Genomic DNA, 6,000 nt, shown 5'->3' on the forward strand with positions numbered 1-6,000 from the left:
CAGACTCTGAGAAACTGCTGAGAAACTGCTGAGCTTGAATTAATATGCAAACTAGACACAATTAACTTGGGTTTGAATAGAGACTGGGAGTGGCTGGGTCATTACACATATTGAATCTATTTCCCCATGTTAAGTATCCTCCTCACACCTTCTTGTCAACTGTCTAAATTGGCCATCTTGATTATCACTACAAAGTTTTTTTTTTCTCCTGCTGATAATAGCTCATCTTAACTAATTAGCCTCTCACAGTTTGTATGGTAACTTCCAACTTTCTGTCTGTGTGTGTTCCATTCTATGTATCCGATGACGTGAGCTGTAGCTCACAAAAGCTTATGCTCTAATAAATGTTAGTCTCTAAGGTGCCCCAAGTACTCCTGTTCTTTTTGAGGACCTAAGTCCTCCTGCCTCCCTTCATGCCCCACCCCAGTTCTTCACTTCCTCTCCCTTTAAAAAAAAAAAAAAAAAGTGGGTGATATAGCTGGTGTCTCCCCAGAAGTGGCTGCAGTTCAGAGGCAGGCAGGCAAGCGATCTCTGCCCTCCTGGCCTTCACAGCACTTGGGGATGGAAAGGACTCCAGCAATGATTAGTAATCAAGCAGCCCATGTGGTAATTTAGCCCTGGACATCCTCATTTGGCTTCGGCTTATCTTTGATCTGGGAGGCATCTCCGTGCACTCTTGGTGTGGGTGGGAGTTGCTAAGCTGGCACCAGAGGGCCTTTCTTGGCCACTTGTTGCAGCTGATACTCAAACTGTCCCAATCAGGTAGTGCGGATGCTGTCTGGCACCCCCGATGCTCTGCAGGTGAAGCCTTCCTGGGCAATGCAGATGAGTGGCTAACCCTGTAGGGAAGCAGGAGGATGAGGCCAGGAATCTGGCACCAGCTGCTTTCAGGAACATGATGCAGATCCCTGGGCAGAACAAAGCATGCGAGAGGCATGAAAGCCCTGCAGAGGGACCCGTTCCTCATCTCCTCAGGTTCCTGCAACAGGCGGAGTGTCCAAGAGGAGCCCAGGGCACTGTTACTCATGGAAACCCATTTTCAGTGAATCACAATGTGGAGTAGAGACTATCCCTGCCCCTCCGCCCAGCTGCTGAGCCCTGGCCAACCGACCCTGGTCTGCAGCCCTAGCTCTCCCATGAGCCCCCTACAAAGCACGCCATCTCCAGGGGCAATTGCCTCTCACCCCCCTGACTCGTGGGGAGATGCACTCCTAGCCAAACCAGCTCCCTCTGGATGGTTTCCAGCTAAGACGTGAACCAGCAGCAGTGGGGAAGGAGGCTGCATGGGGAGCTCAAGGCTGGGGGAGGATTTCCAGCAGCAGGGAGGTTTGTGTGGGGAGCACAGAAGAGGGATCAGGGAGGGCAGGAGATAGCAGGGAAATGGGTTGTATGGTAACCACAGGGAGTGTTTCTAGCAGAGGGGAGTGCAGTGGGGGGTGTCACTCAGGGTTCCTGGTGACCTGGCTTTATCTGAAGCATTCCCATAGCAGAGAGAGCAAGGCTTTTCCTGCCCAGGGGAAAGTCCCAGCTGCAGAGGCCCTGGCAGTGATGGCTTCTGACTCTCAGGCAGAGTCTCCTGCCTTTTAACTGGAAATTGGAACAAAGCCTTACCCATCAGTTATTTTGGAAGCACCCTCTTTTTCCTTTCCAGGCCCAAGTACAGTCAGCCTGGAGCACCCCGTGCCCTGGAGGTCAGGACTAAGCCCAGCAGTAGAATGGCAGGGAGTGCTGCAAGGCAGGGCAGGGCTTAGTTGCATCTGCACATGCTTGGGAGACTTTTCCAGGTAGTGTCCATTCTGCCTGGTTTAGTAGGCACCAGCCTACTCTCACCTTATGCCTGTCCACACCCCAAATAAATACATGGGCTGGATGCCTCGACCCCCTCTAGCAGGGCTATGGGGCAGAAGCTGAGGCCACCTTCCTCAGGCTCAGCCCCTGCTGCAAGCATCCCAGGGCAGCCCTTTGACGTGGCCCCTCTTTGACCCCAAGGGCAGCAAGAGGGCTTGGGCTCTCCCTTCACGGCCCAGGCCCCCCTCCCTTGTTTTGGCAGCATCCTTCGGAAGTTGTTCCTGGAAGAGGCCGGAGAGCAGCTCGCAGGGTTCGGGCTGCGGAGGCAGGAAGCTGGCTGCAGGCCCCTCGAGCTGCAGGTCACACAGCAGAGCAGAGCAGAGACAGGCCCTCGCTGCCTCATGCTTCAGCCCCATCAGTCTGTCAGCTCTGCCAAGGGCCAGGGAGGCTGCTGCTCCAGGAACATGGGGGACCGGGGGAGGGATCCTCTCTCCCCCACCAACACAAAGAAATGCCAGGCCAAGATTACAGCCCCCTCTGGGCTCTCCCCTCCCCAGGGTACCCATTGCAGCCTCACACACAAGCTCATACGCTGCAAAAAACCTAAGTTTCAACAGGACTCACCCAGCAGGGCCTGTCCCAGCCTGCAGCTGAAGCACAAATCAATCAGAATCTGCCACAAGAGACCCCCTCCTCTGATCAACTAAACCGCACCCCACAGGCCCAGAGAAACAGGAAGTCTGAGAGGGCCCTTGTCAGCCTGGGCCCCACGCTATGTTATCCATGTAAACCTTGCAGAGACAAAGCTCCATCCTGCCTAAGGCCTCTTATCTGATCAGGAACCAGCATCAACACACAGGCACTGGTCACAGTGACCTTGCCTGGTGCTCAGGCACAAGGCTTCTCTGAAGCAGCAGCTGGGCCAGGGGCTCAGCCACTGCAGAGAGCAGCCAGACCCACCACAGAAGTTCCCACATTCTTTACAAGGCTTTTGTTTAACCAAAGGGTCTAGAGCAGTAAGTGTCTGGACACGTTCCCTTCCTGCAGCTAAACTCCTCCCCTACCACCCTTCGCTTCCCCCTCAGAGAAACCCAATGACAGCAACCTGGCCCCTTTTCTGCACCTAACCAGGCTCAGCTGCACCTTGTTGGCTCAGCTCAGGGCCATTCCCAGCAGGACCTCACCCGAGGTTTAACCCCCAAGCCTCCACGTTGCAGCTGGGTTCAGCCTCCCCCCAGGAGTGCCTCTGGGAGGGGTGTGTCAGAGCTGGGCACTGATTGGCGTGGGCTCTGTGTCTCTTGGGCTCCTCCAGGTGGCTCAGCCGGCTGGCACAAAAGGGAGGATGGCCCAGTGGGGAAAGGCCCAGCATCCTTCTGTCTGTGCAGCACAGAATGGTGCACATCCTGCCCCCGGCACCCTCCACTCAGGTCCTGCCCCTCTTTTCATTGATGCTGCTCATCCCATTCAGGGAAGGAGTCACAGGCATTGGGCAGCCAAGTCAGTAGGGGAAGGAGCTGCCACCAAAAACAGACGCATGAAAAGTCGCCACCTCCCCTCACCCTGACGGGTTTCCTGCTCGGCACAGGCTGGCCCGGCTCGGTGGCTGGCACCGCATGTGGCCTCCCTTGGCCAAGCATCCGGGAAAGGAGCGAGAACTCGTCTCCCCTTAACACATTCCAGGGCCTCGGCGGAGCCAGGGCTGCTGGCGCACAGGGCACTGTGCAGCTTTTTCCTCCCCACTGAAACAATGGAGCACGGGACTCAGCGTCTGGCCAAGGAGCACTGTGCCCTGATTGAAGGATTGCCAGGGACGGTGCTTCCTAGAGACACTGAGACAGGGGAGAGACAAAGGCACAAGAAAACAACTCGTGGAAACAAAAGGTGGCCAAGAAAACTACCACAGGTGGGGCAGGGAGCTTGAGCCAATGGGCAGGGAGCATCCAGATGGCAGCTTCTGCTCTGCCTGGCGCTGAGGAGAGGGCTGTGGACCTGTTCTCACTGGCTCCATGAAACCTCACCCCCAGACCTAGTTGAGGGAGGGAGGGAGGAAGCAGCTTCCTGGGCTGCTTGAATCAAGATGGAGCGCAGTCTACAGGGACCAGCGCAGCATGAAAGGGGAGGGCCGGTCCTGAGCTGCACTGGGCCACCTACACCATTTCAGGAGAAGGTGTCAGACTCCAGCACCCCTTGCAGGGTGGGTCCTCAGGAACCAGCTACTGTAGCAACCTCCTGCCGGGCGCCAGGGAAGATCTAATCAGGCCCTCATTGTCAGCTCTCTAGCAAACTGTTTAGCTGATAAAACCAAGCAGATTGTTGGAGGGTTAACAAGCAGCGACCAGGCATCTCTCCAGAGCCCTTCACACAGGGCCTACTAATAAGGAATGGATTCTGTGACATAGAAATGAGGGTTTCCCCAAATCCATGCAGGCACCAGCAATGCTTTAAGGCTGCTAGGTAGATGCTGCCAGGGCAGAACGAAGCAGCAGCCATCCTGCTCCCTGTGAGCACTCAGCATCTGTATCAAACATGAGTGCCAGGCACCTGATCCAGCCAAGCCCGGTGCTCAGGCTAAGTCTGTTCTGAAGCTGTGGCAGGGCCCTGTATTACAGCACTAATGTTAGCTGCTTTAGGTCTGACAGCCCGGTTCTTCCCAAAGCCTTCTGGGACCCTTAACTTCCACCAGGGCCTCAGAGCAGATGGGTAGAAGTGACTCCGGTCTACCACCCCCCTAGAAAGGCAGCCCCTGTGTTACTGCTCTGGGCTACTTAGGTTAAGCCTGCCTCTGGCTGTTGAAATTGAACCCCGAAGCCTAGAAGTTGGAGCGAGCACTGCCCAGCCACCCACACAGACATTGCTACTAGCCTTACGCACCCCACCTTCTTAGGCCGTCTCCTCCTCACTTACAAACACTGTCCTTCCCCCTTCCCTGTGGTCTTTCCTTCTGCCCCCTGGTTAGATGCCATTTCACCAAAGTCAGCACAGCTAGATAGCAGCTCCAATCTCCATTTCCCACTGAGGTCTGATATCCAGCTTGCCATGGGAATGTTTTCCCTATTTCTGCCTTGTCAAGTCATCTTCCTCACACCACGTTGGAGGGACCAGGAACCGGTATGCACGCAAAAGGCATGGGCATGTGTGGAGTGTCTGCCTGACCGGCCGTGCACCCACCCGCTCGTTTACAGTGTTCCAGCAGGAAACAGAAACTCGTCAATAAATCAGATAAATTCTGCCACCGTGCGAATAACCCCAGCAGCTCGCGGTGGAACTGGAGCTGGTCTAAGCAGACAGTGGGAGAACAGGCAGCAAAGGGACTTGCTCTTTCGTTCAGCCGTGTACGCAAGCGGAGGAGGTTACCCCTGACTAGTGACAAACCAAGCTGGAGCACTCTGCATCCCATCATGGACTGTCCCTCTCATGCCTTTCCTAGCAGGCCCAGATCCCCACGTCTCTTGAGCCATTGGAAAGGAGTAGCTGGGCTGAGAGGTCACAGCACCTATTTAGTGCTGCCCATCAGGGCTTCCTATCAGAGACAGGAGCGGTTGGCTCATGACTGGGATAGTGGGGGGGCTGGCCCGTAAAAAAACTTCCAGGCATTGGGGAGCAGCTGGCTTAGTGCTTCTCAGAGATTATTAGAATCATAGACTATCAGGATTGGAAGGAACCTCAGGAGGTCATCTAGTCCAACCCCCTGCTCAAAGCAGGACCAATCCCCAATTTTTGCCCCAGATCCCTAAATGGCCCCCTCAAGGATTGAACTCACAACCCTGGGTTTAGCAGGCCAATGCTCAAACCACTGAGCTCACAGAGATCAAAGGAGAGGGTGCAACTTTCAGGGACATGGGACCACACTGAACAGGACACAGACAGGCCCTGGCTGGTACCATAGTGAAGCACAAGCTGTACTTCTCAGTCCCAGAGCCAGGCAGTGCCTGTGTGCTCACTGAGGGTTGGGTATTCAGTTCTAGCTCCTAAGGCCCTTGATTCTTTTGCACATAAGGAACCACCCCATCCAGTTCTGAGTTCCAGTTCACCCCAGGAAAGGCTGCCCCCAGCTCCGAGGCCCGACCTGCCACGGGAAAGGCTGCCTGGCTGGGAAGAGCTGGCGGTTTGTTTTTGAAAGAGTTGTTTTCTTTCCGGTTTGAATGAATCCAGGTTGGAGGGTTGAGCGGGATCCGGGCCCCAACGCCTCTGCTCAGGGGCAGCTCATTTCCT

The sequence above is a fragment of the Lepidochelys kempii genome, chromosome 10 (genome assembly GCF_965140285.1).
Source record: "Lepidochelys kempii isolate rLepKem1 chromosome 10, rLepKem1.hap1, whole genome shotgun sequence".
Taxonomy (NCBI): Eukaryota; Metazoa; Chordata; order Testudines; family Cheloniidae; genus Lepidochelys; species Lepidochelys kempii.